This window comes from Gordionus sp. m RMFG-2023, chromosome 4 (genome assembly GCF_954871325.1).
Source record: "Gordionus sp. m RMFG-2023 chromosome 4, tfGorSpeb1-WG-v2, whole genome shotgun sequence".
NCBI lineage: Eukaryota > Metazoa > Nematomorpha > Gordioida > Chordodea > Parachordodidae > Gordionus > Gordionus sp. m RMFG-2023.
Genome location: NC_088778.1, coordinates 11,967,373 through 11,980,673, shown reverse-complemented (window position 1 = coordinate 11,980,673; position 13,301 = coordinate 11,967,373). Strand labels below are relative to the sequence as shown.

The 13,301-nt window shown below is 27.5% G+C and overlaps 1 protein-coding gene across 4 annotated transcripts in view; it reads right to left on the bottom strand.

Annotated features, from left to right (window-relative positions):
- LOC135928942 (protein cornichon homolog 4-like) overlaps window positions 1–13,301 on the bottom strand; it is an 85,431-nt gene that overhangs the window by 56,182 nt on the left and 15,948 nt on the right. The window lies entirely within an intron of this gene.

The following is a 13,301-nucleotide window of genomic DNA, read 5'->3' as shown; positions in this document are numbered from 1 at the left end:
AGCATGTGGCATATTTCCTTTAAACCCAAATATATTTACAGAACAAGATTATATCTGCTGTAATAATTCAAATGCTAGCTCAAATATTGAATTTGAAAATAATGATGAAAATATTACAGTGACTCAAAATCTTACAGTGACTCAAAATAATGATAGTGATTTATCTATATTATTGAACGAAAATGTTCCAGATGATATTGATGAACCCTATCATGATATGTTACCATCATGCTCAAAAAATTATAATAAAGTATTCAATCCTTCATCTATAATACCTATTCCAAAATTATTCAATATTTCATCGGATAAAATATCTAAAAAAAAGAATTCAGAAATATTAACATCTACACCTTATAAAAAAAAATTATTAATTCAGAGAGAAAAAAAGATATCAAAAAATAATTGTTTATGTGTTATTTGTAATAAAAACTATAAAAATAGTCGCGAGGGCGATGAATGGCTAAAATGTACAATGTGCCTTCAATGGGCACATTCTAAATGTGCTAATTATGATAATTATTTTACATGTCCTTATTGTATCGATTAGTTTTTAAATAAAAATCATAAATAAATCTTAAATTTGTAATATTTGTTAAATAAAACAATAAATATGTGTCAAATATTATTTTAACCACTTTACCCTAGTGCTTATCCATTTTACCCTGTACCCAGGGTAAAATGGCGAAAATGAGTAGTTTTACATAACAAATCATAGCTCCTAAAATATTATAGATAGAGGGCTACACTTTTTTTTATCTTGTAGAAGAGGGATGGGGCTACACATTGATCTATAATTTGTTGTGTTTGACTCTTGTTTAAAATTTTTATGGTAAATAAGCAAAATGCCTATCGTTTTACCCCGGTCTCCCCTACTAAAAGATTTACAATTATAATGATAATTTCTTTTATAATAATGTGTTTCTTTATCTAATTTTCTATTTTTATAATAATTCTCATTATTAGATTAACTAAAATTTTTATTAGAACAATTTTCTTTTATTTCTGTAGCCGATTTATAATTACATAAACACTTTAATGTATATAATGTTTCATCATAACTTGAATTTAACTCTCTTGGAAACACTGCTTTCATGACTAAATATAATTCATCTGGTAAATTACCTATTAAGCTTAAAGTATTCTTACTATCATGAAATTTTAAATAATCTTCTAACTTGTCAATGGACTTTATTTTATTATTATTGTCCCATATAGGTTTATTCATAATTTAGATATTTATCATTAAAATTTTTTAATTATTCTTCACTTTTTCAAATAAATCATTTCTTACGTGTTTTTAGAATGATATAAATATTACTTCCAGAACTTTTTTTATCTAGTTGTCTATGTTCCAGTAGCTAAAATCATATTGTCTGTGGATTTTAGAATATTTTGTAAGTCATTATAGCCCAATTTTATTTAGTTCGTCTAATTTGATATATACCTCAGCTGGTAATCTTCTCGTAAAGGAACCTGCTTTTTCAATGTCCGAGATCTGAGTGCCTTGAAGATGTCTTCGAATCTACTCAAAAAAAGTTCGGCCTGAGTATATTGGAAATTCAATATTTATATTAACATTATTACTGGGAATCTGTTTAATATTTATTTATTTATTTACGATTTCCTCGAACATGTAGCGGAACTGCCACCATAAAGTTTTCTAAAATAAATGATATGTTACGAGTTTATTTAATTTAATTTAGAATAAATCAAAGTTACAAATTTAATTTTATTTAATTTATTTTGAAATTTTACATCTATTATCAAACTAAGAAATCAGGTTTATATAACAATTTTCATATTAATATATAAAAATTTATATAAAAAAATCAATCTACACAATTTATAAAAAAAATCAATTTATATCAACATATAAAAAACAATTTAAAGGTTAGTATTAATCGGTCATATCAACAGTAGCTTAAATATTTCCTCTAATAAGAACTTGCTAAAATAATTATATATAAAATATATTAGGGATGTGCCGATATTTTTCATCGGATCGGGCCGATTTCACCCATTTTAAAATATCGGTCATCGGCCCATATTATAAAATTTAATCCGATATAAAATGGCTTCTTTAACAAAAAGAAAATGAAATAAAATTTTTTAAAAAAGTTATATCTAAAATCATTTATTTTTATAAATAAAATCGAAATCCATTTTTATGAATATTTTTTTAATAATAATATTAATTAAAAACATTCTGCCATATTGTTATTTTTTTTAAGTATTCTTAAAAGTTTTAGATATTCTCTTCAGAATCTGTTTTTAGTGAAGCTGGTGATATTGACAGTTACTATCGCCGCAAGCTGACCTCTGATAAATTGGACATATTGGTATTTCTAAAAAGAAATCTTCTATATATTAATGTTAAATATTATTTTAAATATTTATTTCAAATAATATAATTGTTTATTACTTATTATGTATATAGATTAATGTTATTACTTATTATATAAAAGTGATTTAACAATAAATATATTTTATATACTTTTAGAATTGCAATTGAATTGAATTTAAACTATAACTGATCATTATAATAAATAAGAAAATCACGCCGGCGCAGAAATTTCTTTCATATTTCATACATTTTTTTCTAATAATTGGTCAACATCACTGTTGTAATTTTTTTAATGTCAATCAGGATTTTGATGAATTTTTATTTTCTACTATTTTAAAATCATAATTATTTTGACTTCATTATAGAGTTCAATCAATCAAAAATCTAAAATTCCAAAAGTTAGCATAATTTTACATATTTTTAAAATGGATGTATCTACATTTAATAATTCTATAAATAATTTTAGTATCCTAACTCTGGATAATAAAAAACCCATAGTCTAGAAATTTTTTTACAAAAGAATTAGAGAAATTATTATTGATCTAAGATATAAAACTGCAAAGGTTGAATTTGCAAAAAAATGTCTAAGTACAATAGATTTAACATCAGACATGTTAGATCTTGACAGCATTGATCCATACCCGGATACCCGTTTTCAAATTGGAAATTCCAATGATAATAATAACAATAATTCCATGCATATGAAAACCTTAAAATTAAATGTCCCAACACGTTGGCATAGTATATTAATTATGCTAGAAAGCATATCTGGATTAAATAAGAATTTAATTAATAATGTTTTGAAAAGAATTGGGAAGCACTTTCTCAAATTATCAAATTATGAATCTGAGCTGGTAGAAGAACGATCTTTCAAAATTTAAAGAAACTGTCGAATATCTTTCATTATAAAAAGGGCCTATTTTAAATTTGGCGTTACTTTTTAGAAGTGAAATTGAAACAAATTTAATAGTAAATGGTGGTGATAATTCTGAAATCATTTCACTTAAGGAAAATATGCTAAAAAACTTGCGTTACGATTTTCGGTGTGTAATCTGCAAATAATAATATATAAGTATATTCATTTATTTTATATTTAAAATTATATAGGTATTGGCTTCTCTTTTAGATGCAAGATTTCAAAAATTGACAATTGTGTCAAAGTATTTAATAGAGCAAAATTGTTCAGCTTCAGAATTTATAATAAAACATCTTAAACTTATAGAGATTGATGATAATCAGGTAGTAAATTTAGCCAATGAGGATCAAGATGAATTAATAAATTTAAGTTAAAGAGAAGAGAAGAGAAGAGAAGAGAAGAGAAGAGAAGAGAAGAGAAGAAGAAGAGAAGAGAAGAGAAGAGAAGAGAAGAGAAGAGAAGAGAAGAGAAGAGAAGAGAAGAGAAGAGAAGAGAAGAGAAGAGAAGAGAAGAGAAGAGAAGAGAAGAAGAAGAGAGAGAGAAGAGAAGAGAAGAAGAAGAGAAGAGAAGAGAAGAGAAGAGAAGAGAAGAGAAGAGAAGAGAAGAGAAGAGAAGAGAAGAGAAGAGAAGCAACAAATATAAATTATAATTCCAAGTTAGGTGACTTAGAACAAGAATGTCACAGTTTTCTTGGAAAACGATATTTACAATTTATGGACGTTCTTGGAGAGAAAAGAAGAGTAAACTTCTCAATCTTTCCAGGCTCGCCAAAAAATTTTTTGCATTCGGGTGACTAGCACATCTAGTGAAAGAGTTTTTTCTACCGCTGGATTGACGTTAAATTCAAGGGGATCATTATTATCCCAAAAATTTAAATAAATAATTTTTATATATGATAATTATAAAATTACGAAATCGATTTTTGGTTAATAATGAGTTTTCTATTAAATAAATATTAAAAAATATGCTGATATATCTGTAAAGTAGTGTACATTCGTTTTTTAAAAAATAATAAGCAATTAAAAAAATTTATGTTATAAAAATTTATAACTGCGCCGATTTGCCGATTCTGTTGACGGCGGCTAAAAATCGGCGCGCTGCCGGCCGCCGATAGTTTCGTCGGCGCACAGGTCTAAGTATAGGTATTATTATGTTAATAATTATAAAATAAAAATGCATATTTTAAATATCTTTAACAAAGTTTGTAGAGAGTTTGTTGAACCTTTAATAACTTTTTTACTTGTGCAATTTTGACATTCAGCTTGTACCTTGTTCTTTTTCGCATGAATTACTTTATAAAATTTTCCATCTAGAATTTTAAGATTCGGATTTGATTCAGGAGAACCTATCTCCATAATTTCATCTACACTACTATGATTGTTAAACATTCTATAAATTAAAAAATATTACATATAAAATATATCCTTCTCTTATTTAGTTTTGGTGTTGTTATTTTTAATTTATCTATCTTTGTGACCTGTAAAATTTCTAATTAATTTCGGTTATTAATATATTTAAAATATAGAGGGAAAAGATAAAGAAAATAATACAAGATTTCACGAAGAAAATAAAGTTACATTGTGTGATATGTAAAAGTTTTAAACATGAATATTAAAAAGAATCTGTATCTGTATCTTTTTAAAGAAAATGAATAAGATACAAGATTCTTTTCAAAATAAAGGATCTTAAATACAGATACTAGTATATTATTAAAAATGTCAATAAGATACTGAGTACAAGAAACAAAAGGATCTTGTCTCTTAGATACAATTATTCGCAGTACCTAACTCTGGTTATCTTCAACTTGTCATCATCATCTCGTTTGATTTGTTATCATTTGATGTTGTAATAATCATGGTAATAGTTATCATTATTATTTTTGATTTATCGCGAATAGAATAATTGAAATAAGAATAAATTGGAATAATTGATATAAAACGATATGAATGATGGTATATAGGAATATAAAAGGAATCAGAATAAATAAAGAATATGGAATAATATACAAATAAAATGATAAATCAATACTGATTACTTTCATACTTAATTTTTTCAAATCGAATTACTTTTCAATAATAATCATTTAAATAGTTATTAAATTGAATTTTTTATCAGCTTGTTCTGTGAAGTTCTTCCTCCCTAAAATCTCCAGCTGACTCCTTTGAAATGTGTAGTATTTTCTTTAGAGTCCTTAGTGTCATGGACGTTTTTTATATTAAGATTCATAAATATAGCCGTTTTTAACATAATATCACCTTTCGTAATTTTAATTATATAAGAATATTGGCTTTAATCATATTTTTATCAATTTTACATTTAAAGTAGATTTGAATTTTGTAAATAAATTTTAGATTTTATATTAATTGTATTTTTAAATGTGTGATCTTTTCTGCATAAATTAAAGTTTTTAATTGTGATTAAATCTTTTAAGATTTTATCACGTGATATTATGGGTATATTTATATTATTATGTATCAAATAATATACTAAATACTATCATCATGAATTTCACTCATTATATACGTGTTAATTTTATAGACTAATTTTATTTATTTATAAGATTTATGCCCATATTATTGTTATAGTCATTATAATGATAATCTTCTTGCTTATAAATAAATAAAGCTTGAGCTTGTTAGTTAATCTGAAGACGTAAACTCGTCATCTGTCGAAATGATCAAAACCTTTTGATATATGTTTTTGGATAGGTTATTTGTTATAAAAATTGCTTTTTTGCGATCGCTTAACTTACTCGTCTCAAAAAAATATTTAATTTTTGAAATATACGAGCGTATGTTACGAGTTATTTCGGTAACATTTTTGGTGAACTTAGCCATAATATTTTATAAAATATTTTAAATGATTTTCTTTTTATAAAAAAATTTACTACATTTAGTAAATTTTTTTCATTATTTATTTTAGTTTCTTTATCAAACAAAAAATAATAAAACAAAACATTTTTTTATATTTTTTATGTTATAGATATCCTTTACAGATATCCGTTATCTCTGATAAGTAAGAATTTGCTATGATAATTAATAATTATGTTCACCTTCAAAGAAAAAAATGAAGAACAATTTGAATTCGAATCAAGTAATGTCTTCTAATTATTATTCTTTATCCTATAAACGATGTATTTAGAATTGTCTAGTAAATCTTCGATTTAAGTAATATCCATACTAAAATATCAAGCTGCTATACTCCACTTTAAAAGAAAAAAAGATCCCAAATATAATTTTAATTTATGATATTTAATTCAAAATATCATTGATATATCAATCAGAAGATACCATCTTATCCTCGGAGCTGCTACCATGATAATAATAAAGAATTTGTTAGTATTTAATTTCTTTATCATAGTTATATACTAGAGATAATAAATTAAAATATTGTTTAATTTTATATTTGGTCATTAAATAGTAATAAGTTAAATTATTACTTCGTACATTTACATAATTATTTTTTAATTTATTCAATTTGGACTATTCGTTATATTCAATTTAATATGCACATTAACCTTGTAATATTATTTTTATATTTTCTTCAAATTTTATTATATATATTTATACTTTAGTAGTGAAATAGAGAGATGTAAAAAATAATATGTAGAAATAAAAATACAACTCCCTTCCTACCCCATCCCATATCTCCATAGTCACAAATATTTGATCATAATTTATTCATATCCAACTAGTATCAAAACAATCGTAAACCACATTTTAAATATATATATATCTATCTAATTCAAAAAAAACGTATTTTCTTTATATCCATTTAATCAGCAATTAAATAAATCAATATAAAAAAATGAGCAAAAATAATTTATATTAAATAGCAGAAAACGAAAATAAAATAAAAATTTTCTTTGATTAAGACTGAATTTAAGTTGAATATAAATAAAAATATAAATAAAACTACGATGTTTTAAATCACGCCATGAAGCATAAAACTAAAAAATATTTATGTATAAGATAATACCATAAAATTCTATATATTAATATTGTTATATAGTTGTATAACTGTTAAGTTATTTCTTTGTTAATATTGATTACATAAGAATGTGTTACATTAAGGAATTTATAAATTAAAATATTGGTTATTGAATAGTATTTTAATTTTTATATTGCATACATTCATTATATTTTTATTTGGTTAGGAATTCAAATTCAACTTGTATTATTTTTTGTGAATTCAAATTTATCTTTTCAATTCAACTTTTTATTTTTGTAATTCAACTTATATTATTACTTATTATTTTTCGTAACCTTACTTTTTGTTTTTATATATATTCTAATTTATATTTATAGAAAATATATATATATAACCTAAGAAAAGAGAAAGAAGTTAGTTAATAAAAAATATTTTTACATACTCGCACGTTTAGCCTCCTCCTCATTCTTTTCATGGTGCCCTGACTCTGGGTGGTGGACTAGAAAAAGATGACTACCTAATCTACTGAGATGACTATCTAACCTATGGAGACTGCTTAACCTATGGAGATGACTACCTATTATGACTACCTTATCTATTGTGATTGCCTAATCTATTGATATGACCAATGCCTAATCTACTGAGATGACTATCTAACCTATGGAGACTGCTTAACCTATGGAGATGACTACCTATTATGACTACCTTATCTATTGTGACTGCCTAATCTATTGATATGACCAATGCCTAATCTACTGATGACTATCTAATCTATGGAGATGACCAAGAATCAAACCTTAGCACGTTCTTTCATGCAAAAAGCTTCTTTCTTCATGGTGTCCTGGCTCTGGATGTTGGACTGGAATATGATAACCAGCACCTAACCTAATGTGACAGCCTAGAAAGAACTGATATGGAAGTTGAACGATAGGTTATGAATTCTATTTTGTGAGACCAATGATGATTACTTATTATTCTAATCCACGTAAGAAGAAAAGTTATTATAAATTAAGGTTTTAAGCCAGGATAAAGGCATGTTATAAATTTTTAAAATCACTAAAATGTAAAATCATAATGGATATATTTGAACACACAAAAAGCCTTTAAAAAATTATTTATAATTTCTTAGTAAAATATTGATACTAAAATGTAAAATCATAATAGATATAGACCACACAAAAAGCCTTTAAAAGATTATTTACTTAAATTCTTATTGATATTTTTTGATTTCTTGAATGATGACCAATTGTTGTAAATTAACAACTAAACCTAAAGATGAATTCTTAGATATAATTAAATATAAACCATTAAAAATCCTAAACAAGAAGATAAAACTTTAATTTTAAATATATTAAAATAATTAAAACATATGAATTATTGATTTAAATAACCCTTATAAGTAATACTTAATGTGATAAAAATGTTTTTGAAATAAAGCTTTTGAAGATAAGTGGTTATGTTACATCTTCATTTTAGATAAATATTTAAATGATGTAATGAGATCATTTTCTAAAAATTATCTTATGAAGAATTTTTATTAAAAATAACACTTGAATTAAAACTAGGGTGTGAAATTTAAATTTTTTATTTAAAGAGAGGGAAATATGAATAATATTTTATTTGCATATTTTAACCGGGGTGGCCTAATGGGTAAGATGTACGATTGGAAACACGAGTATGAACAAAGACGCTGGTTCAATCCTGGTAAAGGAACAAAAACTTTCAAAGTTTTTCTTCGATAACTGATGTGTAAAGACATATGGTATGATGAATTTCGGAGCTAAGAGATGACACCCCGGTCACCGACAGGCCTGGACAGCCGGGTGCTAAGGATACCTGTCCAATAAACAAAATGACAGAAATAAATGGAAATGAATATAAAAGCTAGGGCGTTCCCTCCATGCGACGCGCAGGGTGTAGACCTCCTTCCTGTGAAAAATAAAGTAAAGGTCAAAGCAAAGAAGACAAGACTGACAAGTTTGAATATTGGGACGCTTAAAGGTAAGACGAGAGAATTGGCATCAATGTTGAACAAGATAAAAGTTGATATAGCGTGCATACAAGAGACGAAATGGAAAGGACAGAAAACTTTGATGATTGGAGATGGGTATAAATTGTACTATAATGGACTTGTTAGCAATAGGAACGGTGTCGGCATCATCCTCAGCCAAGACCTAACCTCTTCAGTAGTAGAAGTCAACAGGATCTCTGATAGACTAATGAAGATAAAACTCTGCATTGGTCAATCAATACTACACATCCTATCAGTATATGCTCCTCAAACGGGTTGCAAGGAAGATGAGAAAGATGACTTTAGAGCTATCCTTGATGAAGCTGTAATGGAAATCCCTAAGGATGACTTAGTCATAATTGGTGGTGACTTAAATGCGCATGTGGGGAAAGCAAGAGATAGCTACAAAAGGCATCATGGTGGTTTTGGATGCGGAGAAAGAAATGATGAAGGAGAGCACGTACTGAAATTTGCGCAAGCCTTCGACCTTGCCTTAACCAACACCTACTATAGGAAAAAAGACAGTCATTTAATAACATATGAAAGTGGTACTAGGAAAACACAGATAGATTACATGCTAATCTCTCGCAGAAGATTAAAAGATGTAATAGACTGCAAAGTCATCCCAGGAGAAGATATCGCCGCGCAACACAAGCTACTAATCATGGATTTACAAATCTCAAATAAATCCACTCAAAATAAGATAAAACTGGAACCATGCATCAAATGGGGCAAATTAAAAACAATAACAGATGCCTTTGCAATCAATGCAAACATTGAAACAATAAATTGCTCACAAGTCAGTGAAAAAATCTGGACAGACCTTTCATCCAGATTAATAGACACTGCAAAATCGACGCTAGGCTTGACAAGAGGAGGCAACAAATCACACAAAGAACTATGGTGGTGGAATCAAGAGGTACAAACCACTAAACAGGACAAAAAAGCCCTTTATAAAATATGGTACAAATCCAAAAATGCAGATGACAAGTCAAGATACAAAAATTCCAAGAGATTAGCTATAAAGGCGGTGGCTAGGGCCAAATCTATGGCATACGATGACATGTACAAAGATCTACATACTAAAGAAGGGCAAAATAAAATATACAGATTAGCCAAACAGCGAGAAAAGAACTCTAGGGATATAAACGGAGCTCCGAAAGTAATCAAAAATAAAGATGGGAAATTGATAATAAAGGAAAAAGAAATAATGAATAGATGGAAAGAATATTTTCAGCAGCTTCTCAACTTTAATTCCCACATATTGCATCTCGACGAACACTCCCCTTGTCAAAACCTTGTACAACCTATAACAGAACAAGAAATAATCACATGCCTCAATCATATGAAAAACAACAAAGCTAGGGGTCCAGACGATATTCCAATAGAAAGCCTTAAAGCACTAGGAGATGATGGAATACATCTCCTCACAAATCTGTACAATAAAATACTTGGAAATGAAGAGGTTCCCCAAAAATGGAGGCAGAGCTATCTAGTTTCTATCTTCAAAAATAAAGGGGATCCACACAATTGACAAAATTACAGGGGCATAAAACTAATGTCACACTGTCTAAAACTATACGAAAAAATAATAGAAAAAAGATTAAGAGATATAATCGAAATAGGAGAGACACAGTTTGGCTTTATGCCTGGAAGATCAACAACCGATGCTATCCATGCAATTAGGCAGATGAGTGAAAAATACAGGGAAAAGAACAAAAAGCTACACATGGCCTTTCTCGATCTAGAAAAGACCTTCGATAGAATCCCAAGAAAACTTATCTGGTGGGCGCTACGCCACAAAAAAGTTCCCGAAAAATATATAAGAATAATACAGGATATGTATATGGGACATACAACAATGGTCCGTAGCACAACAGGTACTTCAGCAGGCTTCACAATAGCCAAAGGAGTTCATCAAGGGTCGGCTCTCAGCCCACTTCTCTTCATTACAGTAATAGATGTATTAGCACAGTCTATACCTCAAACAGTCCCGTGGAATATGATATTTGCAGATGATATTGTGATACTTGCCGAATCCAAGGATGAAATGAAAGAAAGGTTAGTGAATTGGATAAATATCCTAGAATAGCACGGATTAAAAGTAAATAGAGAAAAGACGGAGTATATGGTGATAGGAGGAGATGAAACGGAGAGTATTGATATAAATGATTGGCAGATATCCGCAATTGAAAGCTGCAAATATTTGGGCTCCACTATACAAACAAACGGCACAATAGAAAAAGAGATAAAGAGTAAGATGAATCAAGGGAGCTTAAAGTGGAGATCTTTATCTGGAGTGCTATTTGACAAAAGAATCCCACACAAATTAAAGGGAAAAATCTACAGTTCCATAGTACAACCAACTATTCTATATAGTTCGGAAACATGGCCAACCAAAGAATCAGACGAGAGAAGTCTACAAACTATGGAGATGAGAATGCTGAGGATGATTGCTGGGGTAACAAGAAAGGATAAGGTGTGCAGTACAAGAATACTAAATAGTTTAAAGGTAGTGCCCATTAAGACTAAGTTAATGGTAAACAGACTTAGGTGGTATGGGCACACAATGAGAAGGCCTATGAACTACATAGGAAATAAAGTTGAAAGTTTGGAAGTGATGGGCAAACGTAAAAGAGGAAGGCCAAAACTTCAATGGGGCCATAAAGTTAGAGCCAATATAAAGAAGTATAAAATAGATAAAGGAGATTGTATGAATAACATAAAGTGGAGAGAGATGTTGAAGGAGCTTACCACCAGAAAAGGTGAAAGCTAAAAGAGAAAAAAAAAATATTTTAACCTTTGAGATTGAAAATAAATAAAAATAAATTAAATAATAAAACGCAAAAATTAATTAAACACTAAAACGCGAAAAAATAAAAGTTATTAAAACGCGAAAAATTAAAACGCTAAAAAATATAACAATCTTATTGATTTATCATTCTTCACTTATTTTTATATTTTGATGAACTATTATTTCTTATTATTCGCAACTTACTGATGATAATAACGATTTTGAAAAATGATAATAATAACAATGTCACGATTTGTAAAACATTCGATATGGATATCAAGCTCACGATTAAAACAAAAACGAACAAACAACGATTTGGACAAGCCAACGATTAGTGACTTATGCAACATTGACAACCAAAACGATAAACCACTTGAACAACAAACTCTCCATGACTTCTTAGATGAAATTATGGGAAGGCTTGTAGAAGAGGGAGAATGTTACATTATAGGAATTTATAAATTAAAATATTGGTTATTGAATAGTATTTTAATTTTTATATTGCATACATTCATTATATTTTTATTTGGTTAGGAATTCAAATTCAACTTGTATTATTTTTTATGAATTCAAATTTATCTTTTCAATTCAACTTTTTATTTTTGTAATTCAACTTATATTATTACTTATTATTTTTCGTAACCTTACTTTTTGTTTTTATATATATTCTAATTTATATTTATAGGAAATATATATACCTTAAGAAAAGAGAAAGAAGTTAGTTAATAAAATATATTTTTACTGACTAGCACCTCGCGCCATATCGTTAGTGACTTTATTCTTTTCAGAATGACATCTAAAATAATTGAATAATTTCCATATTTTGAATGAATAGTTTTAAATAATGTAGCCGTAAATTTCGTTATATTAATTTTGTAATGTAGTATTAAAGTTAAGTTATTTTTTTTCAATAATATTGATTACATAAGAATGACATCTAATAATTGAATAATTTCGAAATTTTGAATGAATATTTTAAAATTTTGACGATAAATTGTAAAAAATATTTATAGCATTTTTAAGAACAGTTGTTAAATGATTTTGGTTAAACTCCAGTACCACCGATTAAAATATTTATAGCATTTTTAAAAACAGTTGTTAAATGATTTTGGTTAAACTCCAGTACCACCTATTTATTTTACCAGATTTTGTTCAGTAGATTTAAAAATTTTTTGTGGGCAAGTGTGAATTTTTTTTTCTGGGGGGGGGGGGGGGGTATATGGCTAATGTTTTACTTAAATAGGCAATCGGGTCTGGTAGAATTAACATAACTGTTTTCGATTTTCACAATTGAATCATATATAAG